Raw genomic sequence first — 26983 nt, forward strand, 5'->3', positions numbered from 1 at the left:
TTTTGAAAACTTTTGTGCATATATGACAATGCCGAGTGACGGGATACTGAATTATGTCTACGGTAATTCACTGACGTTAATGTGAGTGGAAGTTATGTGTTATTTAAGTTACAGTTGATATCTGGGAGTAAAATAAAAAAAAAACTTTACATCCCACTGCACACATCCATACTGAGGACAAAATAAAAATTCACCTAAAACCTAATGATAAATTACTTCCACTCATAACTTACATGTTCACTGAACAGGAGAACTGATGGTGCACACAGATGACACACGTGCAGTGACCTCCCAATATTAAGTATCCGCCAATAGAGTATCAATCAGATACTTTGATTTTCCATGATAATGCACTTTCATTACAACTTTCCATCATGCATACTGCTTCTTAATGGGTTTTGTAAAAAAGGGAAAAAAAAAAGGTTTTTTTTTTTAGATGATACTTTGTGAGCATTGTAATAGTATTTACTGGGTATTGCCTTGATTTGGCGGGGGGGGGGTGTAACCTGTATTGGACCAGCACCTCCTCCATCAATGAATCATAGACTCTCGCCGCTTCATACTACAGAATCCAGGGATAAACACCAATGGGCCTCAGAGCCTGTATCAAATCAGGACAATCCTATGCGCTTGGCTACACATTCTAAAATAAGAATAACACCCAATTTATGCTGTAGTATATCCATGCAGACCTCTTTGCATCATTGCGAATCCCCTACGATCCCTTCTGCGTAGCCTGACGTGCACCTCCCAAAATTGTAACTACATGTGGAGATAAAGGAAACCCCACAGGCTGTGATTGGTCCACCATCTACATCATTTCCAGAATCTCACTTTTCCAGTTTCATAATCAGTGACTTTAATGGGATAGTAAGCCAGTCTTCACCAAATGCATCATGCCCCCTTCTGTTCTGGAGGTGAATTGCATTGCAACACCCGCCAACCTAGACAGAGAACTTTGAAAAGTTCATGACTGCGTTGAAACAATTGCGTGGCCACGGAGTTACGGAAAAGTAGAAGCATAAAAGGCCTTAAGAGGGTCACAAATCCACAACACCCAAGGCCTAGTTCAAAAATAATGAAGCCAAAGTGTGACATAACCGTCAAAATTTAAAAGTGGTATTTTTTGTGAAATATTATCATTTTAGGTATGGTTATATATCAGAATTTCAATATTTCTATTGGTCTCGGTTCAGTCATTGCTAGAAATCATCAGTGCATATATACTATAATGTGCTAGAGCGTAACGCTTGCGGCAATAGTTGGAGGTATCTTCTTTAGTCTGCAGAAGCCTGAAACAAAGAAATTCTGTCCATTAGTTCCTGGTATTATTGAACAAGCAATATAATTATTGCACTGATGCAGAGTAGGAGATATAGCTAAGGTTTTGACACAAATAAATCAAGGGCTTATTGTCAGTGTAACGCTTGCGACAGTTTTACCTTGCTTTAGAATCATGATGTTTTTTCTAGGAAATGACATTTCTACCTTTACAAAAATGTATTACTGTGTGTTAGTATGAAGCACAAGGTTAGGCTTCATTATTTTTGGACTAGGCCCCAACAAAAAAGATCATATATGAATGTAGCCATAGCAGAGACTTCTTCCTTCTCTCATTGCCTCTCTCAAGAGGTGTGTGGTTTTGTAGTAGCATGTATGTTTAAATGTGCCTGTTCCTTTCCGTTCTAAAGCCTAGGTCTGGTGGCCACCAAGGCCACTGTTGCTCGTTAAAGCAATGACTTAATTTATAACAGACAATTTGCAGAAAACTCCACCACACTTTCACGTGTTCAAACATCTGTAAAAAACCAAAATGTTCAAAGATACACGAGATCCCAGAACACTACTGCAAGGACATCAAGTGACTAGAATGGGTTTTCCCTTGATTAATGTTAGTGTTTACTTCCTCCAGGCCTCTAAAATTGTTTTCAAAGGCTGTGAAGCCTCGAGAGTTCAAGCAGCTGCATGCAGAAGAAACTGAGCAGCCCTGAAGCCTCCAATCCTGCAGAATCAACAGCAGACGTTATCCGTGTTACAAAGCAGCCACAGCTGCTCTTTTCTCGCTCCAAATTGTCCACACACATACAATAATAAATGAATCCAGACACGCACATATTATGCAGTCAAATCCTTACAAGTGTGTGCGTCTGCTCACATCAAAAGCTGAACAAAGCCACCTTTTTCCTGCATACAGTTGGTCCAAGATGCACAGTAAGTAAACATACCAACTGCATGTATAATTGCTCCCCAAAACACGTGCACACCAGTTTGTGTTGACTGCATGCAAACATAAAGCAGCTACTTTGCAGGAATGAGGCTCTCTGAATGGAGAGAGAGTTGTTGGCTGTCTGACACGGTCATGAAAATCCTTTCAGCAGGTCGGAACAGAGCGATTGTGTCTGTGTGTATCAGAAAATGCCTGAGAGCTTATCAGTGCACGTGAGACTGCCTACATTTATACTCCTTATGCATCACGAAATTCTATATGAATGTATACTGTTTTTCTTCGGTGGGATAATTTGTGAATTGTCAAACAGTCACAAGATGTGATAACCACAAACCATCCAATAAGCAATTTGTTGGAGTAAAATTACTTCCTAACAGGAACAAAATGCTTTGCGATTACCTCTTCCTGGCACATTACGATATGATAAATATTTATGAGCAGCTTTATGTCACTCAATGACCTACTTATACTGAGGTGAGGAACAAAACAGCCTAACCTTTTACCAGAGGCTTGTGTGGACCTGCAAGACAGGGGGAACAAAAATGCTTCCTTACTTCTCTGTAATTGCTAACTACAATTTTTTTGTTTTTCGTCTGCTTGTCATTATGCTGCAGACGGTTACCGAATTTTCAGTGAGCCAGGCTGATTGTTAAAAGATAATAGCAGCTTGAACCAAACCGACTCATTTTACATCCTCCTTTGTCGCTAGGAGTCCTCAGCTCTAAAAAAGTTCATAAAATGATGCATCTCACCTGAAACAAAAAACAGATCATTCTTTTTTTGGGGGGGGCTACAAAAATTACGAGACTAAGGTAAAGTATGGCCCCCACCCACTTCGGGGAAATTTGAAATAATGAAGCAAAATTGGGATCCTCTGGTGAAATCTTGGCATGAAAACAGTTTATTTGTTCATGTATTTTATACATTTTAAGTGAACTAGGATATGCATAACACTACTGATTTAACGTTTTAGTTGTTGTAAATACATGAATTGGACACCGCAGTCTTGTTTGAGGGTAGGCGCTAAAGGGGTAAAATATGACGTAATGTCTCTACTTCCGGGGTACCACGTTCCATTTTCAATGGGTTTTTGGGCAAATTGCATGCAAACAAAGTGAAAATGCGATGATGCAATGGGAAATTGGACGTGTTGTGGTTTGTTTATGACCTGGAGCTCAAACATGTCACGGCGGTTTTGCTGGCAAGAGAACGCAGCTACTCTGGTAAGATGTGTAACACTTACCGACGTCTCCCACTCGCTTTGTCTTCCCTTCTCCACTGGGAACCAAAAATAAATAAATAAATAAATCAGAAAACAAAACAGTACACCGTTTATCCGTGTGATGTTATGCTGTGTATATACTGCACAACAGGAGCGGAGGTCCCCGTAAGTGGTCAAATCCAGCGATATCATGCAGGGTTCAAATGAGACTGCGGCGTCCTATTCTCATTATAATTTACTTTTTAAAAACTGCTTCGTTGCGCACTGGTTGTATCACTGAGTGAGAACAGATGCTGTTATTGCAGTGTCAGCTCTGAGTTTATTAAACAATGCAACACTGGCGCTGTTGATCTGTGTGAATAAAACAGACTCTGGTTGGTTGCCGTGAAGTGTGATGGGAGCGCGTGATTGAATCCCCTCATGTACAGAAAACACACAGACTCAACATGGCCATAAATTTAACTACCTGTATCACAAAGGAGGGGACAGTACAAGGAAGTGAAGAAGAAAAAGAAACCTCAGCTGGAATAAAAACAACAACACAAAAATGACCTCAAGTTCTGATGACACCAACACAAGTTTGTCTGATGGTGTCACCATGCCACTGCATGGAAATTCATGAGAAGAACTTCTGTGAAATCACTAGTAAAGACAGAGATTTTGCCCAATCACCAATCTCACACACGCTCAGGTGGATGTGTGATGAAAATGTTAAAGTTCCTGTAAGCATGCAGGAAAATATGTGACCAATATACCATATTCGCCTGTAGGAGAGCCCAGGGCCGATTTCATCACAAAAATAAATAAGAATAACTCAACTGTTTGTCTCTGTTTTTGTCCTTTTCTCATACACTAAAGGTGTTTCTTTTAATAGAATTTAGTTCCATTTCAGGTGGGTTCTTAACCAACTTTCTTCAAAAAAAAAGGGGGTGGACTGACAATGAGCCCTGGGTGCTCTCACGGGCAAATACGGTAATACCCGTGACACCTGTACTTCATCTTACCTCACAGCTTCTGCCATTGTGGACATAAATCACTGTCTCAAACGCTCATGGAGACACACTGCTTTTACAAACTCTAGTAACTGCACTTTAATAATAGCAAAAACTCCAACTGTATGATCAGATCTTATACTACTTTTTAAATGCTGAACCTCGTCAGTGGTAGTGAATCCAGACATTTTAAAAAGAATTTTGTATTAACATTGCAAACCAGCAATCATCTGAATTGCTCAGTGGTAACAGATTTGATGTTTGACAACTGTGTTTTGTTACGTGTAGGATGAAAATAAAGCATACTATGCAGCTATTCATGCGTTCAGGTGATCGACTTTACACAGCAAACAGATGGATCTGTGGAGAGAAATAATAAAAAAGACTTACTGTCACCAATTTGTATTTCTCTGTCTCAGAGGACCTCAAAAACTTTAAATCAGTACTAAGACCGAAATTATTTATTCATAATTCTAATCCAAATACATTTTTTCCGCAAATCTGACTGGTTAATCATGCAACAATCAGGCGTATAATATCTGTGGAACAGAACAAAATATTAGACCGGTGGCCAAAGATTTATTACTCCGCACCCTGACGAGATGTGATTACTGTTAAATGTCATTCCTGTCCTCCGCATGCAACAGCGCATGCACGCAGAACAGCACATTATTGTCGGGACGCAGAACCTTGGAGACACACAATTTGTCAGAACACCACCTGTGCGCTCTGCTAGCTGTTAGCTCTGAGTGAGAGAAAGTCGCATGCCACCGCTGAAATGGGTGTATTTAAACTACCATACAAAAGTATTGATGTGGATTCTGATACAGAATTACCGTTTCACATTCGATGGATTTAATGGATTTTCACATTTGATGGATTACTCCGTGTCCTGACCACTGTTGGAGAGATGACTCGCTGCTTCACGGTAAGCCGACCAAATTACCTACAGAAAAATAAACTGTGCAAACGATGGAACTGGATTAGAATGGGAATAACCCCCTTGTGTCTGATGATGTGTCGGACATTCATGCTGTTATATACGGTCAAAAATATCCTCTTTATCGGCTCCACTAACATGTCGCCGCTAAAACTGCTTTTTAAAGCCTATTTTCGACTGTATATCCTAGCGTGAATGTCCGACACATCATCAGACACAATAGGGTTATTCTCTAATTGAACATGGAAAAAAAAAATTACGGTCACACAATCTCAGGAGAAATTATAAAGGAAAACAGGTAAACACATTACAGCCTAATGTCCATTTTCTGTGAAATGTCCTGCCATTACAATCTATAACATAAGCAGCATTATACAATTTAAAGGAACCATTAAGTCTAATAAAATTCTAATTGACTTTAAAGACCATAAATTATAGGATTTGAAACATCACATCAAATCCAAATGATTCACCTTCAGCTCTCTACAATCACAGTATATCAAACTGTGCATTGTCCAGCAAACAGTATCATAAGAAGCCGTATCTTTACACACTTAGCAAATAACATTTTTAAGTCATTCGATGAAAACTGACAAAAATTAACAGTCTACAGCTGCACAAATATGCCAATTTACACTTCTGCTGAATGTTCCAATTGTAGATCTTTGGGTTCTGAACCAAAGGACAGAAAAAGCAAATCATCCAAAAACATCATGTTAGTACGGGAAATATTTATCTCATATTTCATAAACTAATATTTCTAAAATGACGAAGTGAATCCAAGTTGAAAGCGCTCCGGTGATGTGACATTCACAGTTCAGTTTCATTCAAGTAAATCAGAATTAAAACAATCAAATTCTAAGGAAATATGTAAACAACTTAGTGATATATCATCATCTCTTACTCAATATATGGTGCATCTGGAAAGTATTCAAAGTGCTTCACTTTTTCCACATTTTGTTATGTTACAGCCTTATTACAAAATGGATGAAATTCATAGTTTATGAATGAAAAATCTTAGAAGCAACACCCCCCCACCCGCAAGTCATTCTGATCGGTCAAGGAAGCCACAGGTAGAAAAACAAATGATGTGGTTATGATATGTCTTTGAATGTGGTACAGCTCTGCAGAACACAAGGCCATTCAAAAAAAAAAGCATGTGGTCCAGGTCCAAATCACCAATTACTAAAGTGTGCTTTGACAAGTACAAGAAGAAGAGAGTGATGGCCACATATGGACAGATGAGAGGAGGAGGCATTTATCCAATTTGCAGTAACAAGCTCAAATCAAAACTCTGTTTAACCCGGCAGTTTCTTGTAGCACTCCTGGACTTAAATATTGGACGCAAAACAAGACTAAAAGGCACATTCACATGGAGGCTACTTGTTTCTGAAAGTCTTGAACCTCTTACAGCTTTTGCTTCCTGGCATACACATTACAGAATTTAAAGTTAAGCTGGTACCAAAATGACATTTTAATTTAAAACATACTGGCCATTTCCCCCACTGTCATATGTGGCTTTAAACAACATGCATGTCAGCTGTGGTTTGTTTTACAAGAGGTAATTTTTTTTATTATACAATCTAATCTGCTTCTGCAGTAACGTACAATACAGAAGGACCATGTGTAATTTTCGGACAATGTGTAATTTTCCAAAAGCACTTGTTCTTGTCATTATAATGACCCGCTTTCTCTGAGCATAAACTCTGACAGGAACAGTTCAGAACCTCACACTGTTTTCCAGGAAAACACAGATGGACCATAATTAATCCACATACACTGTAACTATGCAGCAGACAATTCCCATCCACCCTGGGATGTTGCTTGGACCAGCCTAAGCAAGCACCAATTAATCCAAGGGCCAAGCCGGACTATTTTCCATTCCACGGAAAACTGTTCAAATTATGTGAACTGAAAATTGGGTATCTCCCTTTAGCACAAAAATACTTTTAAAAAGTGAGCCTGTAAAGAACAAAACAAAAATAGTTTCAAATTTGTACAAATTCTTACAATTTCATTTATCAGATAACTCTTTAGATATAAAGGGCAAATGGGAATTAGAAGCAAATATTATCATTGATGATGAAACATGGTTGAAAGCATGTAAAGATAACCACAAAACCACAAATAGTCCCGTATGGAAAGAATTTGGATGGAAAGTTATGATTAGATTTTTTAGGACACCCCACAAGCACATTTAGTTTTGATAAAAATAAATCAAATTGCAGATTGTAGAAACTGCAGATTGGTGATTATACACATATGTTTTGGGATTGCCCAGTATTGGGACCATTTTGACAGGGGGTTCTGAGCGAGGTTGAAACTATTTTGAAGTAGAGTGTCTCTGGAAATAATCAATTGTGTAATAGGAATATCCCCAAACATGGAGACACATAAGCATGCCAAATTGATACAAATACTATTAGTGAAGAAAAAAAAAACATACAATTTTGGCTTAAAGTCCAAACCTCTACACTTAAGCAATGGAAAGAGGGTCTAAAATCAGTGTATCACATGGAAAAAAATTACAGCTCGACTTCAGAGTTGTATGTTGTAACAATTACCTGATACTGCTGAGATGCCACTTGGTCACTTATGTTCCAATTTGTGAGAAAGTGTATTGAACTAACTATCAAAAGAAGTAAAAATGTAAAAATGTATAAATTTTGTAAACTGAGATACTTTTTTGAACTAAAAATTTCCAAAAAAAACAAAAAAGTGAGACTGTAAAGGCAGAATAATTTGTCACCGTTCCAGAGAAGGTGCCAAATAAAACCTCAAGCCACGAGTTTCACTTTCAGAGTGTTAGGCAAAGAAAGACTACAAATTCTTGCAATTCCAGATTACATCAAAATGCTGCCCTTTGAGCTGCTGAAGGCACAATTTGTTGATTCAGTAGCAGTGTCCTTTTTCAGAAGAAGATATTTGTTTTAGCATTGGTGACACACGGGAAGGAATTTAAGCAATGCCTGTGTATCGCAGAGTCATTTCCTTTCAGGGAGTGCCGTGATCCCTAAACGGACAAGACAGCCCTGCACCTTGACATGCGAGAGCCAAATGTCACACTAGTGCTCATACTGTCAGCACTGGTTCAAGAGCTAAATCCTGTCTGTCCAATTACTTATGGCGTTTGAAAGTGGAGGAACTGTTTACAGAAATGGCCCAAATATTACAGTTAATCAGATATTTTTGTTAAATCATTTGCATTAAATATGAAAGTCTCCACTGCCATCAATCTTTTGTTTAATTTCAACTCCATTGTGTTGGTGTACAGACGAAACGTAGCAAAAAAAAAATCATGCAACAATCTACATACTTATGGATCCAACTGTACGTGCTCCCCATGTTACGTTTGCTTTTAAAAGATGCCACGTACTTGCAATCTGTCAACACTGCTGAATCATTTACTCTCAGAGGCAACATAATGCAAAAATCAGTCTTGGACAACGTGTCAGTCACAAAGCTATATTTTCTGATGAACTTAAAGAGCATTACTGATTAAGGTTTTGCCTGAGTAAGACATGCCATCCAATCACTGTCAATTAAGATGATAAACCAATCAATCAATTCAATCAATCAATTTTATTTATATAGCGCCAAATCACAACAAACAGTTGCCCCAAGGCGCTTTATATTGTAAGGCAAGGCCATACAATAATTACGGAAAAACCCCAACAGTCAAAACGACCCACTGTGAGCAAGCACTTGGCGACAGTGGGAAGGAACCAGGCTCAGGGAGGAGCAGTCTTCTGCTGGGACTGGTTGGGGCTGAGGGAGAGAACCAGGAAAAAGACATGCTGTGGAGGGGAGCAGAGATCAATCACTAATGATTAAATGCAGAGTGGTGCATACAGAGCAAAAAGAGAAAGAAACACTCAGTGCATCATGGGAACCCCCCAGCAGTCTAAGTCTATAGCAGCATAACTAAGGGATGGTTCAGGGTCACCTGATACAGCCCTAACTATAAGCTTTAGCAAAAAGGAACGTTTTAAGCCTAATCTTAAAAGTAGAGAGGGTGTCTGTCTCCCTGATCTGAATTGGGAGCTGGTTCCACAGGAGAGGAGCCTGAAAGCTGAAGGCTCTGCCTCCCATTCTACTCTTACAAACCCTAGGAACTACAAGTAAGCCTGCAGTCTGAGAGCGAAGCACTCTATTGGGGTGATATGGTACTATGAGGTCCCTAAGATAAGATGGGACCTGATTATTCAAAACCTTATAAGTAAGAAGAAGAATTTTAAATTCTATTCTAGAATTAACAGGAAGCCAATGAAGAGAGGCCAATATGGGTGAGATATGCTCTCTCCTTCTAGTCCCCGTTAGTACTCTAGCTGCAGCATTTTTAATTAACTGAAGGCTTTTCAGGGAACTTTTAGGACAACCTGATAATAATGAATTACAATAGTCCAGCCTAGAGGAAATAAATGCATGAATTAGTTTTTCAGTATCACTCTGAGACAAGACCTTTCTAATTTTAGAGATATTGCGTAAATGCAAAAAAGCAGTCCTACATATTTGTTTAATATGTGCACTGAATGACATATCCTGATCAAAAATGACTCCAAGATTTCTCACAGTATTACTAGAGGTCAGGGTAATGCCATCCAGAGTAAGGATCTGGTTAGACACCATGTTTCTAAGATTTGTGGGGCCAAGTACAATAACTTCAGTTTTATCTGAGTTTAAGAGCAGGAAACTAGAGGTCATCCATGTCTTTATGTCTGTAAGACAATCCTGCAGTTTAGCTAATTGGTGTGTGTCCTCTGGCTTCATGGATAGATAAAGCTGGGTATCATCTGCGTAACAATGAAAATTTAAGCAATGCTGTCTAATAATACTGCCTAAGGGAAGCATGTATAAAGTGAATAAAATTGGTCCTAGCACAGAACCTTGTGGAACTCCATAATTAACCTTAGTCTGTGAAGAAGATTCCCCATTTACATGAACAAATTGTAATCTATTAGATAAATATGATTCAAACCACCGCAGCGCAGTGCCTTTAATACCTATGGCATGCTCTAATCTCTGTAATAAAATTTTATGGTCAACAGTATCAAAAGCAGCACTGAGGTCTAACAGAACAAGCACAGAGATGAGTCCACTGTCTGAGGCCATAAGAAGATCATTTGTAACCTTCACTAATGCTGTTTCTGTACTATGATGAATTCTAAAACCTGACTGAAACTCTTCAAATAGACCATTCCTCTGCAGATGATCAGTTAGCTGTTTTACAACTACCCTTTCAAGAATTTTTGAGAGAAAAGGAAGGATGGAGATTGGCCTATAATTAGCTAAGATAGCTGGGTCAAGTGATGGCTTTTTAAGTAATGGTTTAATTACTGCCACCTTAAAAGCCTGTGGTACACAGCCAACTAATAAAGATAGATTGATCATATTTAAGATTGAAGCATTAAATAATGGTAGGGCTTCCTTGAGCAGCCTGGTAGGAATGGGGTCTAATAGACATGTTGATGGTTTGGAGGAAGTAACTAATGAAAATAATTCAGACAGAACAATCGGAGAGAAAGAGTCTAACCAAATACCGGCATCACTGAAAGCAGCCAAAGATAACGATACGTCTTTGGGATGGTTATGAGTAATTTTTTCTCTAATAGTTAAAATTTTATTAGCAAAGAAAGTCATGAAGTCATTACTAGTTAAAGTTAAAGGAATACTCGGCTCAATAGAGCTCTGACTCTTTGTTAGCCTGGCTACAGTGCTGAAAAGAAACCTGGGGTTGTTCTTATTTTCTTCAATTAGTGATGAGTAGTAAGATGTCCTAGCTTTACGGAGGGCTTTTTTATAGAGCAACAGACTCTTTTTCCAGGCTAAGTGAAGATCTTCTAAATTAGTGAGACGCCATTTCCTCTCCAACTTACGAGTTATTTGCTTTAAGCTGCACGTTTGTGAGTTATACCACGGAGTCAGGCACTTCTGATTTAAAGCTCTCTTTTTCAGAGGAGCTACAGCATCCAAAGTTGTCTTCAATGAGGATGTAAAACTATTGACGAGATACTCTATCTCACTTACAGAGTTTAGGTAGCTACTCTGCACTGTGTTGGTATATGGCATTAGAGAACATAAAGAAGGAATCATATCCTTAAACCTAGTTACAGCGCTTTCTGAAAGACTTCTAGTGTAATGAAACTTATTCCCCACTGCTGGGTAGTCCATCAGAGTAAATGTAAATGTTATTAAGAAATGATCAGACAGAAGGGAGTTTTCAGGGAATACTGTTAAGTCTTCAATTTCCATACCATAAGTCAGAACAAGATCTAAGATATGATTAAAGTGGTGGGTGGACTCATTTACATTTTGAGCAAAGCCAATTGAGTCTAATAATAGATTAAGTGCAGTGTTGAGGCTGTCATTCTCAGCATCTGTGTGGATGTTAAAATCGCCCACTATAATTATCTTATCTGAGCTAAGCACTAAGTCAGACAAAAGGTCTGAAAATTCACAGAGAAACTCACAGTAATGACCAGGTGGACGATAGATAACAAATAAAACTGGTTTTTGGGACTTCCAATTTGGATGGACAAAACTAAGAGTCAAGCATTCAAATGAATTAAAGCTCTGTCTGGGTTTTTGATTAATTAATAAACTGGAATGGAAGATTGCTGCTAATCCTCCGCCTCGGCCCGTGCTACGAGCATTCTGACAGTTAGTGTGACTCGGGGGTGTTGACTCATTTAAACTAACATATTCATCCTGCTGTAACCAGGTTTCTGTAAGGCAGAATAAATCAATATGTTGATCAATTATTATATCATTTACTAACAGGGACTTAGAAGAGAGAGACCTAATGTTTAATAGACCACATTTAACTGTTTTAGTCTGTGGTGCAGTTGAAGGTGCTACATTATTTTTTCTTTTTGAATTTTTATGCTTAAATAGATTTTTGCTGGTTATTGGTGGTCTGGGAGAAGGCACCGTCTCTACGGGGATGGGGTAATGAGGGGATGGCAGGGGGAGAGAAGCTGCAGAGAGGTGTGTAAGACTACAACTCTGCTTCCTGGTCCCAACCCTGGATAGTCACGGTTTGGAGGATTTAAGAAAATTGGCCAGATTTCTAGAAATGAGAGCTGCTCCATCCAAAGTGGGATGGATGCCGTCTCTCCTAACAAGACCAGGTTTTCCCCAGAAGCTTTGTCAATTATCTATGAAGCCCACCTCATTTTTTGGACACCACTCAGACAGCCAGCAATTCAAGGAGAACATGCGGCTAAACATGTCACTCCGGGTCCGACTGGAGAGGGGCCCAGAGAAAACTACAGAGTCCGACATTGTTTTATAAAGTAATAGTATATAGTAATAGTTATATAAAGTCAGCAGTCACTCTAAAAGAAGCCTGCTCTCAGCTCAGTAGAAACCTTAATCTTTGCCCTTTTATTATTTCCAAAGATTATTTTGAGTCGTATTTCCAAGTGACAAAAAAAACCTTACAGCATTCCAAAAGGCTTACTGTCTTTCTGTTCAAATGGAAGTCTCTCCCACTTGCAAAGGATTAAAGTAACCTCATATCTGTACTGCTTTCATGTCAAAAAAAGAAAAAGTAAAGCACGCTTTCCCTCTGCCTTGAAATAACTTCGCTTGCTCAGTTAAAAATCCATGTGAAATATTACGGCCCTTTCCCCGTCTCTCTCTCTCTCTCCAGTACTCCCCGTACTCAGAGGTCAAAAGTAAGCTACAAATGTACTACACATGCTAGTAAAATTTAATATGTGGGTTATTTTTTTTAAACCTGAAAGGTACTTTTGCTCAAGTTTGCAAAAGCCAAAGACATTCTGTAAATCAAGGCAGGATGTCTGAGCAAGAACCGTAGATTAGCTACGTCTGCACTTCATGGATGTCGTCCAAAAACAAGCTACCCTTTCCTCTCTTGTCTTCCCTTATTTCAGCTGTTCATTTTCATGCAAGATATTTAAGTTGCTTTGCAAAGATACAGTGCATCTTGAAAGTATTCACAGCGCTTCCCTTTTTGTTATGTTATAACCTTATTCCAACATGAATGAAATTAATTTTTCCCCCTCAAAATTCTACACACAATACCCTGTAATAACAATGCAAAAAAATGATTGTGAGAAAAAAAAAATCACAATCATCTAAGAAATCATACGTTTATAAGTATTCACAGCCTTTGCCATGAAGCTCAAAATTGAAAAAAAGTATTTGTCCACCTCAGTCAACATCAAATTTCAACAATGAGCACTTAGAACTTGCAACACTTGCAGCATACATGTTGACAGTTTTGCACATGCATACTTTTTGATTCAATGAGACCGTAACATATGGCTCTGTGTGGCCTTTGCATTTGAGCAATTACGTACAAAACTGAACCACTTTACCATCGACTAACACACAACCCTTCCACAATGTTTTATCCATATTGGCTCAGAGATGCTTGAGTTAAACCATTACGACCTTTAGTTTAACTAGTGACTAATATGACTTCATATTAGTCATTAATAGTAACACAAGTGTGTATTTAACCAATTCTTCAGACTGGCCATTGTGAATATCCCCTGTACGATAAGCACTGGGCCCAAAATTGTCTTTGTCTGACCCTTGATCATTCCACAAAATTTGATCCAAGACAGATAAAAACATTATTTAAACACAGACAATCACAAGAGGATGAAAACAATACACCCACTGTCGCTCCCACAGTGCACAGGTGTAAATACTGGTCTTGGTTCAAACATTAACACCTTGAATGACATCATAAGACACACTGACTGGTATTTTCGGGTTTTCTTATTGGGAGAATAATCAAAACTGTCTGCGTATAAACTTTTTCTCTCCCCCATTCTCAAGTGAAATACCAACTGGATGTCAGGAGGATGGATCGCACGAGGCATCAACCTTGCAGCTGTTCCTGTGTGCCTTCGTACCATCACTGTTTGTGTTCCCAGGAGAGGCAGACAAAGCACTTCCAGGCCGCTTGCTAACCTGCCTACTCATTACCAAAGGTCACCCTGCTGGAACACAAATGTGACCTCTTATGCCAAAGGTTACTTGGAGAAGAGGAGGGGTGAGAATGGGAGGAAAGAGAGGAATGATGGAGGTGAGGGGAGTTGAGGCCAACAAACAGCTGTCCTGTTTAACATCTCATTTTCATACATCATCCATCCTCAGACTGGAGTCACTGTTCTGTTAAAACCTTTTTCTGTGATATTTACCTTCCTTAAATTAAACATATGTACGCACACAAAACAACCTGTAAATAAGGCTGCTGGCTGACACTGAAGCCCATAATTTCAAGGCTTTCTTGCGTCGCTCCCTCCCATTTGCAGGTTTGGCATTTGGCACAGGCTGGAGTGAATGCCTATAGATGGCACTACTCTAAGATCACAGCAAGCTCATTAGCTCTGCCCTGCTGTTGCGTTCACTCAAACCAGACCGAAGACACGATTGAGCGGAAACTCAAAGCGGGTAGGAGGAGGGGGGGAAATAAGGGAGCATATATTTCCTCAAATAAGGGAGGACCTAATAATTGTTTCCTGTATTTATCCGGGAACACAAAACTGAGGCACCATGAACAAAGCTGTATACAGACACACAAAATTCTACAGAAGAGGAATGCCAAAACGTTATGCAATGCAACAGGTCATGTACAGCAGACATCGTGAAGATGAAATTGTTGGGGTGCAGAGTTTGACATCTGGATCTTGTAGTGCATGCCACTGGAGTTTTTGATGGTCTCACCCTCAAAGTCAATTAAGCAACAACCCCCTCTTGGTCCATCCACACCTCCCCCTGTCATGTGTCTTCCATCCCTCCATCCATCCTTTTCTACTCTCCTTCAGTGCCATGTGAAAAACCCCAATTATCAGAAACATGAGACGTGCTAACGGTTGGACATGAACTTGGACTATGCAAAACACAGGCGCCCCTAACAAGGGCCATGCTGAAATGCGATTGAATGTGTCAGCAGGTCATAAAAGCCCCTCCCCCCCAAGATGAACGTAATTATGAAAGCTTTATGTGTGGAATACTTTCCGGACTGGCCAGTGAGAGGAAGAAGAGAAAGAATAGGGTGCTGCCAGCCAAATGTTCTAGCAACAGTACGCCCCTTTTAACCCAACAAGCAACATCTACCAGCTGCCTTCTATCAGCACCTATAATAGAGTACAGAAAGAAAGAAGGCACCAAAGGAAAGAGGGTTGTAACACCTGCAGTTGCGTGCCAGCAAACATCCCTTGGCCATCAGGCTCCTTGGTGATGCACTCTATAAATTCTTGTGATTACCTACAGTAGCTGGTCTGAGTGCCACTTAGTAAATCAAACCACAAAGGGGAGGTTGTTGTAACCTGTGTGCTTTGGAAATGTGATGTAGCCTCAAGTGATTAATAAAAAACAAAGCTTGTTCTGTTTCTCTAATAGAGGTTTGGAAGAGGACAGGTCTGATTGACGTGTTTGGGAAGAAAAACTTAATGTGACAAAATGTGCACAGTAACACCTAGGCCTGTCACAAGAACTAGTTTTGTTGGACAATATAGTAGTTTCCCTGAAACAATCACAATACAAGATGTAATTTCAACTATTTTACACTACTGATAATGAGAGTACATCCTCTCAGACAGCACTGAACTATTTATTCTGATGCTATAAATTATTTCATGCCACTCCATGCAGTAATAGTATGGTATCTTGAGCCCAGCCCACAGTCCATCTTTGACAAAGAGAAGTTTGCATCCAGAAATGACAGCAAACCATATGACAGCATATTTTTTTGTTCATTGGGCTTCGGCCTTGTGCCCATCTTTTGCTGTGTTCACATATCAGAGGCAGAAAAACTATCACAGCAGTTGTCATAGCAGAATTCTCGTCGTCTGCAGCAACAGACTAGATGTGACGACGTGAGGCAGGGTCATTTTTTAATGCTAACATGGACAATAATTTACTTAATTGAAACATACTCAGATACTCCTTTGAGGTTAAAGAGTAATTCCTTTCTGTAATATCACACAAACCCCCGCAATCCTTGATTGGAATAAGCAGTTGAAGATGAGTGAGTGAGTGAAATCACACAAATTATTTAGGTTTTCCTGTTTAAAACCAGGTGACTCTCCGCACTTAAATAATCCATCTTGCTGTCTTTATTTTTCTCTTTAAAGATATAACGTTGTTGCTGTAAGATGTAAAATTTGAAAATCTTCAGCTTTTGATGGCACGTGCCATTACAGTATGTGGCTGCCACACTCACACTCAGAGGTGGCAGTACTTTTAAAACAATGGAACATCCAGTTTTCCATCTGGCGCTGACAGCCGACATGAATGCACCCTTATAGTGGTGAGCAAAAATCCTGTTTATTCCAGCATCAAGTAGTTTAAATGAACGTGAGATTTGTATGTAAATAAACACAACAATATCAAGCTCAGCAAAACTTCTCAAGATCATGTCCATTTACCAAACATTAACCAGATAAAGTGCAATCATGCCAGGCCTAGATCACCAGCATCTCAGTTAGCACTTATCCATTTGATATCTACATTTTTCAGAGCTTTCTTCCACCAAAAAGAATTTCATACATACAACAGTAAAGACTGGGGAGGTGCACGCTGTAAAATTCCAAGCTATCTACTCCAATCAGTTAACCTGAACCAGAGCTGGACAATAAATGAGAATGTGATTGAACTCTGAGACAAAATCTCCACAAATTACAATCAGGTCCACAAAGTGAAGCACCAAACTTAATTGTAGCATGAAGTCTCCAGATGTCTTAAGCCTGCTCTGCTCAAGATAACAGAGGAGATGGCACAGTTAGAGTTAGACCTGCCATAGTGCTGCTGACAGCTGACACACACCAGAACCCAGTGCATGGACTTGTGAGCGTACAACCAACATGCAGTCCTTCAGTAGGATTACGCTCTAACATCAACAACAAAATATAAGCTTCCAGACTCTAAACTTCTGTTTAATCTGCATTCATTCATACATACATACAACTGTGCTCCCAAACACAATTCTTGGATACAGTGTAGAGCTGGTTTCGATAGCTGAGGAGATCTTGTGATTAGGCTTGTGTGAGCACTGGCAGCCAAGGATGATCAAGAGAAGAATTTTAGAGGGAGACGTAAAACCTGAATATCCCTGCCAAAAGGCCTGTACATTAATCTTTGTATTTATGGGCCCTCATACTTTTGGAGGGCAAGCTATTTGGAGAGCAAACTTCATGTCCTAAAAAGGTTTTGCGTTTTAATAAAATAGGAACAACTCAGTGGTCTAAAGAAACAGTGTGTAATAAGATGCAGAAAACAAACCTATATATATATTTTTTGACACAGCTTGCTCCATCTGTAATGTTTGCGCATAACGCATGTTATGCAAATTATGCAGAAACAAAGCAATGTTCATAATCCCAGATCCAAGCAATTAGAATACTGAAATAACCAAATGGGTACATGCAAAAAAACAAAGAATTAATTTGAAATCAACTGTAATGTTCTCTTCAGCCAGCCTGTATATTCCAAACACAAATCACAAAGCATAAACCACAACGACGCTACACTGTGGATTACAGTACTCAGTGCTTTATCCATCTCATAATTCATCTGAAATCCACAGCTTTAAACAAGGACTCGCCGGCGCCAGGTAATTTTTCAACTTTGCTTGACGCCATCGCAGGACGCTATTGACGTCGGAGAGCTGATACACTTGTTAGCCTCAGGAAATCATACATTCATACCAAGAACCAATTTCAATAATTCATCTAGTTCCTGAAATAATGTTATTAATGCTTTTGAGATGATGACCTCTTCGCTCTATGACCTTAACATGAACTGTACTGTGACAGTACACACCACCCAATTTTCCTGCTAAGTTTGACTTTAACTGGTCTTTGCGTTTTGAAGATACCGTCAGACAAACGGATAAACAGGCAAACAGACAGACACGGCCAATACAATAGCCTCTTTCCACTTTGCTGCAAAGTTAAAATGTGAAACAAGCTAGATGAATGTTTCCCAGCACCTCTGCACTTCTGCTTTATTAGCGTGTACAAGATTTGAATCACGTCTATCTTCCATTACAGACCCAAACCTGATAAGGACTCAAAGATGGAAAATTTACTGTTACAGATGTTACAAAAAAGTTCAAATGGAAGTTTATATTACAAGAGGAGAGAGCAGTTACTTCTGTGGGATAGCAGCTGGACTACCAATATGTAGCCCTGGGTTTGATTCCCAGTCTGTGCTTCATGCTACTTGTTTATGTCCTTGGACCCGACATTTCTTCTTCATTGTCCCAGTCCACCCAGCTGTAAATGGGTACCACTGGCTGGAGAAGCAACCTGCAATGGACTGGCATCCAGTCTAGGCAGTGTTATAGGCTCTGACCTGCTTCTTATTTGAAAATAAGTACAGGTTTGATGGACCTCAGAGTCGGTATAAGAGTTATTACTTGTTTGTAACAACACAATCTGGAGACACAAGAATTTCAAAAGTAAACTTATAATAGAATTAATTCTGCAATTAACAAAAACCTATTTCAAATAAATGGCAAAAGTCTGTTAATGTGTTGGAAGTATATATTTTGGTCCCTCATAGGGTATATGGTGTAAAAACAGGCAAACATGGGTCATGGTCTTGAGAATCATCCCTGGTTCTCAAGACCAGGCACCTAAGTGGCGCTACTTTATTCTACTCTTCCTTTTTTAGATATACCTTAGTATACACTAGTAGAGTTCTACCTTAGAAACGGAATATATTCTAGAAGACATACCTTACTGAATTTTCATGGAAACCAACTCCAGCAGAACCAAACAGATCTTTAGTCCTAGAACTGCTGAGTTTAACAGAAAGCTGCCAATGAAAGAGAATGGTGCAAAAAGTAAATGCCAAAGAAAAGAGAGACCAACAAAAGATGAGCAGTAGTAGAGGGGGATTAAAAAACCGGGGGGGGGGGGGGGCATGTCAAATGGCTCTGTTTGGCAGAAACAGTACAGTCAGCCATTTAGTCCAATTTATGGATGACTCAAGCCATACAAACTTCTTAATCAGAGGAAACAAAAATGGATTAGGATGACAATCTGACACAGCCCTCCTCCTCTCGTTCCATTACTCCATCCCTCTACCTCCATCTATTTATCAGTCTTTGTATTGTGACCCATACAACAAGTCTCCAGCGTTGGAAGGCTTGGACCCAGTTCAAAACTTATCAGTTTCTCCTTCCTTAACCCCACCCACCTAAGACATCACCTTCCCACATTTTTAACCCCTTTCTGGTCTATGTCAATTTAATGGACAGGTTCAACAGCAAGAAAGTAGATTAAGCGAAGAGCAATAAAACCAAAAGAGCAATGAAGCTGCAAGGAAGAGTAGGAAATGCTCTCAAAGTGATCTTCTGGCTGGCAAGTCCAAAATCTCCCTTAGATTTGCACATTTTTCCAATTTATTTCTTACTGCATCAAGACTTCAGATTCCTGGAAGCCTTCAAGGAGGCCATTACAGACTAGAAACAGAATGACTATATGAGAGAGAATGAGAGAAGTCAGAAATCAAATCAGAGATCATTTGTCATGAAATTGTTTCATTGTGAGAATGACGAATGACATCATCATATGCATCATGATAGTCAATAATGACTGAACCCTCTATAAAAACAAAGGTTTTACTCAGACTACACCACAGCTGCACTATAGTTTGAAATGAAAATTTGAAGTGAACTGTGGCAGATATGGGTGCCTGATTTGAATTTCATTGAACTTGTGCTGCTTTCAACTAAACATTTGCTGCTTATCATGTGTACTGTATCATCAGAAGAAGCGGGTCCGCCACAGCAACTGCCACTCCCTAAGCAAACCGGCCACCAGAGCAACCAGAACAAAAAGTGTGTCCTCCCACCAAGATCTGCAATGTGGAGCATTCAAAGCTCTCTTGACAACAGTGGAGATGGTCAGCCTTGCAAAGACAAAAGATATACAGTATTCCGTGTACCCATCCACATCAACCCACCTCAAATCTGGACCTAGGTGCCACCGAGCAGTAGATGGCCTCTCACTACCACACCAGTTGCCACCCTCCAAAAACAAGACTCTTAGTCATGTGGTTGCCAGACAGAGTTGTTTGATAATGATGATACCTTTACACGAGAATGAAGGTCCAAGTCATTTGGATCCTGGTGCTGCCAGTTTTACTGTATGATTGTGAGACCTGGACACCAACAAATGAAAACTGGATGTGTCTTGTAATACTTCTCTCTGGAGGAACCCTGGGCACCAATGGACTGACTATGTCAAATAAAACGTTATTTAAGGAGACTGGGATGAAGTGTAATACTTGCATAGTGCAGTAATGACACTAAGGCCATGCAACACATTTCAATGAGCATGAACCGGTGCACTGGTCCCTCCACACAGAGGACCCCCAGCAACTGGAAAAGGCCAAGAGGATGCCCACATTTCACCCAGCTGAGACAGATAGATGTCTACCTTTTTGGAAGTGGGGATGGACCAGTTGTCTACGTGAGCAGTTGCCATCCATGGCACAGGATGAGTCAGATATGCTGTGGATGTGGTCACAAGAGTTTTCTCTGCCATCTTACTATTGTATCGCTTATTGTTGCTCAGAGTTAAATTATCTATTTAAACAGCTGCCCTCAATTTCAACAAACTGAAAATTATGCATTAATGAACAAGTACAGTGTGTCGTTCTCAGGGTCATCTTTCCACAGTTTTGTGAGTAACGCCACAATAAAAATGGTCATCCAGACAACTGCAGTTCACTAAAGCTGAGTAAAGCCATCAGTATTTGAAAGCATCAATGTTCTGGCAGTGGTAAAGAAGCCAACTGTGGAAAAGATTTATTTTGTAGGACTGTGGATGAACAAGTTCTCCATCTGTGATCACAGAGGTCCAGTTTTCCATCTACACAGCTTCTCTTTCTCTGAGCATGCTCAGGTATTATGGGTCTCTAATGCTTCCCAGAACAGCCAAAGGGAACAGAGGAACTCTGAGGAAAGTGTTAAGTCAAATAATGCAGACATTGTATTAACTGAATGCCTAATGGCACCAGTTTCAACATGCACCACCCTGCATAGTTCACCAACAGGTTGACTGCACCAAGTTTTAGAAAGATTTTACCATTTTTAGGACAGAAAGTCTACCTAAAAATCTAAATCGGTCAAAACATAAGCTGAAGAGCGAGTAATATGAAAGGACTTCATACAGAACCTTCCAAGTTTGGATGGAAATCTTGTATGAACACAAGATGTGCTTTTTTTTGTCACCGACCAGCTGCATATTATTTTATTGACTTGTGAAAAGACTGACTGCATCTACCAAGTGGGAGGAAAGACAACAGGGAAAGTGACAGCAATGATTAAGCAGTGAAAGTGCAATTTGGCGTGAAGGATTACAGGAATTCGGACTTGTCCGGTCAGCTAGTTTAGAAAAGGTCAATGGTGCACGGCATGAGGAGTATTTCTGTTCTATGGCACTCAAGGGTGTAATCAGCCACTGATCATATTAACTCATCATCCTCAAACGTCAAGTCTGTGGATTTTCAAACTCTTTCAATGCATTTGCTTGTGCGTGAAAAAAAGTTTCTCGTGATAGATGATATCCACTTTACAGCTTTGCACCCAACCACACCCGTATAACTTCAAGCTGTATCACGATTTAAAGGCACTAGTGGGAACTAAAGTTGATAAGTGTATTAATGGCATACTTCGATGCCATGTTGTCGGCTGCACCCTTCACAAATAGAAATGAAGTCACTATAATAGCATAGAGTGACATATTCTTTATTTCAATTAACAAAAGCTTTGAGGACTTGCCTCAATCACATTTTGATGTACAGTTTTCTGTACAAGTGTGTGACTCTGTAGTTCAGCAAAATGTCAATATATTTGGTTACCATTTAAAATGACAAGTCATACACACCCACATACCAAGAGCTGCACAACCTACAAGGAACTACGTTTCAGTCTTATTATACAGCATCCTTTTTAAAAAAACATTGTTCACGTCAGCTGTCTGAGATGAGCCGTATCAAGAGGGTTTGTGATTAAGTGTCAGCGCAAAATTGAGAGGTCAAGGATCAGTATGAAATTCCCACATACTGTTCCAGCAAATATTTAACCATGTTGAGTTAATCCCAGCCAATGATATGACACAACCATACATGACGCAAATATTACATAAAGTGACGTTTCTGTGAGTCAATGAGTCATTCACATCATCAGGAGAGTCGTCAGGCGAGCCATCAAGAGAGGCATCAGTCCCATCATTAGGAGGGACAGCTGCCCTGTCATTAGGATGGTGCTACTAGAGCACAATAGGTGCTAATTAGAGCAATTGTTTAGTCACTAGCCTATAGCAGTCTGCCTCTTGGTAGGAGGGGTCTGGTTAGGTTTAAAACTCCAGCTTTTGTGGCTTCTGTTATTCGTCTCTACAAGAGTCAAGACAGAAGTCAGACTACCAGAGCAAGAATTTTAGCTGAGGAAGCTTCTGCGATTTGAAGCAAAATGTCCTCGCGTCAAGCAACCCAGTCCAGTTGAAGATTTAAGCTTCTCTACTATAAATAAAGTGACATTCACAAACAAATTGTTGTTAAAATACCAGTGGGATCAGGATTTTAGCAAGTCTCTTAGCCTCATTTTTACAGCACAAGTGCTACAAGAAGAGTTCTCAAGATTATTAGCTCCAACCACATACGAGGCCTGTGAGGTTATGTGATTACCACTGTATGTGTGTGTAAACAAAGGGATTTTATTTAAATTTTATGGTAAAGGAGGAGGTAATTGGTGTAACCTGACAAAAATTCCTGATTTTTCCACTACTGTTGGCTTTAAACTTTATTTCTTTTTGGTAAATAAATAAATAAATACAAATAAATAAAAAGATCCTAATTAAATTCCATGTTTTAACTGAACTGATGTTTGATGAAGCTATGCTAAGGTAAGTGGCTGAGAAACGTCTACTGGAAACCAGATGCTAGGTGTTGAGACGGGGAGCCATACATGGTGTGAGTTACATATTCCATATGTCCAGCATTACTCAAGCTGCTTCCTCTGGAGGCGAGTCCTTTCACCATTCAACACTAATGAGCTGACAGAGAGCACGTTTTCACAGTGTTTCTTTTTATATTGTCCATAGTGGAAGAAACAGGAAGGTGGTGGGAGTTAAAAGTTGGAGGTCAAAGCAAGAAAGAGAGATGACGAAAGGCCAAGAGACAGAAACTGGGTAGGCCGAGCTGCAATGCAATGACTACAATGTGCTGATAAACTGTCAAATCAAGGTTTTATTTATTTATTTTTTGCATCCAACTATAATTCTTATAAGTATGAATAGAAACATGCTATTTCTTGGACTTTGTTGACAATAAGTGAATTTATCTCAACTAGTTTAGAAAAGGTTAATGGTGTACTTTCATGGGTGTAATCAACTACTGATCATAACATTAACTCAACTTCAAAGGTGAAATTTTTTTGTGAGTATGCATTTTTATATATATTTTTTTTTAATCTGGCGGCACCTCAATAGTTAATGACTTCAGCTGTTGGTCAGCTCCACCAAAACATGGCACATTACACTTTGATTTTTAAACTTTGTTTCTTCAATCAGACATTTCAAATGTAAAAATCATTATTTTGTGAGTTGTGTTCACGTATGGCTGCAGTCTGACAAAAAAAGTTTAAAAGTTATGCATATGAAAATAGGTTATTTTTGTATAATGTAAAAGAAGGTTTCACAGCCCAACATGATGGTACTCCTTGAAATACGATGGCATCATTTCTGAAACTCAAACATGAAAAGACCCCAAACAAGTGACAACCAACCAATATAAAGGCAGCTGGACATGTTGCTAAAAATACAATTGCATGTTTTTCCATTATACTTCAGCTTCACCTTCATGTTATAAAAGGCACACTATGACTCAATTTAAATATTTTCAATAGACCCTTCATAAAGCACAGGGACACCTTTGACAGAAGCAGAAGCAGGCCTGTGGCTACAACAACCAACATGATGTGGCTGAATACAATCAGGACTAACTGAACAACAGATTAGAAGTCCACGATAATTAGGTGATCTTAAATTGTTAAATTAAATGGGGAAATAGTCAGGTTCGGAAAAGGCTATTCATTTCTACTCAAGAAACTCTCCCATGGATTACACTCTTGGCCCAGTTTCACTGTTAAATCATGGTGAGTACATCATTGGTTGAGAACACCCAACATGATTACCAAGACCTGATGTAACTGGCCATAATTTCTCCAAACACACCCATTAACCTATAATAACAGGTTCTTCCTAATCTTATTCTGTTTTGGGAACACCACAGGTGGCAAGACACACCCTGTTTACATTGGAACAAGTGATGCACCACTGTCATTACATATTATAGGTCCCATCATTGACATTAAACCAGCACACCGCCAGGTGCAGGTCTCATTGCGTCTCTCTACTCAACACGGTGGTCCGTTTTATGCCCTGCACTCGCTTGCATCCTCTAAATCCTGATATCCTAAAAATCACAACCTGCACTCTTCAGTCTCAACTGTCCATTACCAAAAAGTGTCTGAAAGACCCATGTCTCAGTTTCCACTCTCTGTGTCTGGTGCACACACAGACAAATGGTAAATGGACTGCATTTATATACCGCTTTTCCATCTGCATCAGACGCTCAAAGCGCTTTACAATTATGCCTCACATTCACCCCAATGTCAGGGTGTTGCCATACAAGGCGCTCACTACACACCGGGAGCAATAGGGGATTAAAGGCCTTGCCACCTTAGTGATTTTCCAGTCAGGTGGGGATTTGAACCCATGATCTTCTGGACTCAAGCCCACTAGACCATCACCTCCCCTGCATGCACAAATCTATGCATTCAGGCAACACAGATGATAAACAACATGACAACACTAATATGGAGTCATGTTCAAAGCTGCTGCACCTCACTCGCGTGTATTTAGCATCAGCATCTGTGATTTGAGGGAGCAATGTTGTTCATGGTGGCGGAAAAAAACTCCAACCACCACCACATTTTGTTCCTGAATTCACTAAATTAGTGTCTTAATGGCATCAGTATGTGGTATTTACGAAACAGTGCCCCATGACAGTAACATCATCTTTCTGTTGCATGAATCAGCTTTCAGTTGATTAAAATCTTCAAATCAGATTTGCATTCAGACCTCCGTAAAGGAACATCAGGTTGTTCCAAGCGTAACCAGTCTCTGTTTGGAATGAATATCAGCCAAATATGATTCGACAAGGCCCAGTGCTCCAGGGTCAAGACACAGCAAGGAGCATGTGTCCCTGGGAGGGAAGGCGCTGCTCTCTCAGCTAGTCAACGTGCTCCAGTCTGTGCAACAAAACCTAATGAGGCTGGTCTCTGTGGGGGGAATGTGGGCCCTGTCTGTGGAGATTTGTCTGAAGAGCTTCAACCAAGGGTAAATACATGGCCAGTGAAAACCATCTCACACACAGAAACCATGAGTGATGAGGTAAAGGAAGCCAAACAGAGGTCTGCAGGCCTGAGCAGAGCAAAGGTTAAAATGTGTCCATCGAAACACTGAAGGCATTAAATAGTTACTCATTTAACCTGTCAATCGAGAGGAAATAATGGTGAACATTTTTAATAGAGGACCATCATACCAGCATTCTGGCAGTAACTTTTTTGGACTAAACTAGGATTCCTTTTAATAATTTTTTTTTGTTTTAAGGTGAACTGCCTCTCTCAAAAAGATGAAATATTTCTGTAAATAATCTATAGCCATTTTACACAGAGGTCAACTTCAACTATAACTTTTCAAATGTCAAAACATACCAATCACAAGCCATCAGAAACTGCTGATGTTTGAGGCAACTGAAAGAAACATTGTCCAAAACAGATGTGGCTATCACATTAGTTGGATACTTCTTCTGTCCCCCCTCTTTTTGGAACTTTATATCCTTTTTGTGTTGGGAATTTTATATATATATATATATATATATATATATATATATATATATATATATATATATATATATATATATATATATATATATATATATATATATATATCACAAAATGTTTAAATATAAGGTTACTGGCAGAAATTACGATTAGCAGAAATCAATCAACGGATTAATGAAAAAACAACTGTTAATTAATCAAAACATATTTGATATGTTAATCCATTAAGATAACACACCCATCCATTAAAATAAATTGTTAGGAGCCCAAGACTTTACTTAATAAAAAAAAAATAATAATAATAAAAAATATAAACTATACATTTGTTACAATTTTTGTTTTTTGTTTTTTTTTTTGGTGCGGGGGGGGGGGGGCAGTAAAATGTCTAACTTTGATTGTTTTTATCTTTTGAAATATGAGTATTTGTTCTGTTTCCTAATACTATAAATCGACCATCATTTTCATTTTTGACGTCACCCAAAAAAAAAAAGGCACATTTGTGTATTGCTGTGGGCTCTCGTAAACTTTAAGATGTGATACATTTGATATTGTCCAACAGTTTATCACAACAACTGATAAACACTGACAAAGTATGTGTTGGATGCAGCTCTCACATTTAGTTTTTTAGACTTTTACTACAGAATAATAGTAGTGCTATGTGACTAAAAAGATTAATCTAGGTTTTGAGTATATTTGTTAT

The 26983-nt window shown here is 39.3% G+C and overlaps 1 protein-coding gene across 5 annotated transcripts in view; it reads right to left on the reverse strand.

The window, feature by feature from the left end:
- Positions 1–26983, reverse strand: part of disp1 (dispatched homolog 1 (Drosophila)) — an 85855-nt gene that overhangs the window by 44009 nt on the left and 14863 nt on the right. For 3 of the 5 annotated variants that reach the window (XM_034162891.1, XM_034162892.1, XM_034162890.1), the window contains one exon: positions 4724–4801. The exons of the other annotated variants lie outside the window; for them this stretch is intronic. The gene's annotated coding sequence lies outside the window, so the exon portion shown is untranslated. The remainder of the gene's footprint in view (positions 1–4723; positions 4802–26983) is intronic. 5 annotated transcript variants of the gene reach the window in all.

Source organism: Thalassophryne amazonica, chromosome 21 (assembly GCF_902500255.1).
Source record: "Thalassophryne amazonica chromosome 21, fThaAma1.1, whole genome shotgun sequence".
In the NCBI taxonomy this organism is placed as follows: domain Eukaryota; kingdom Metazoa; phylum Chordata; class Actinopteri; order Batrachoidiformes; family Batrachoididae; genus Thalassophryne; species Thalassophryne amazonica.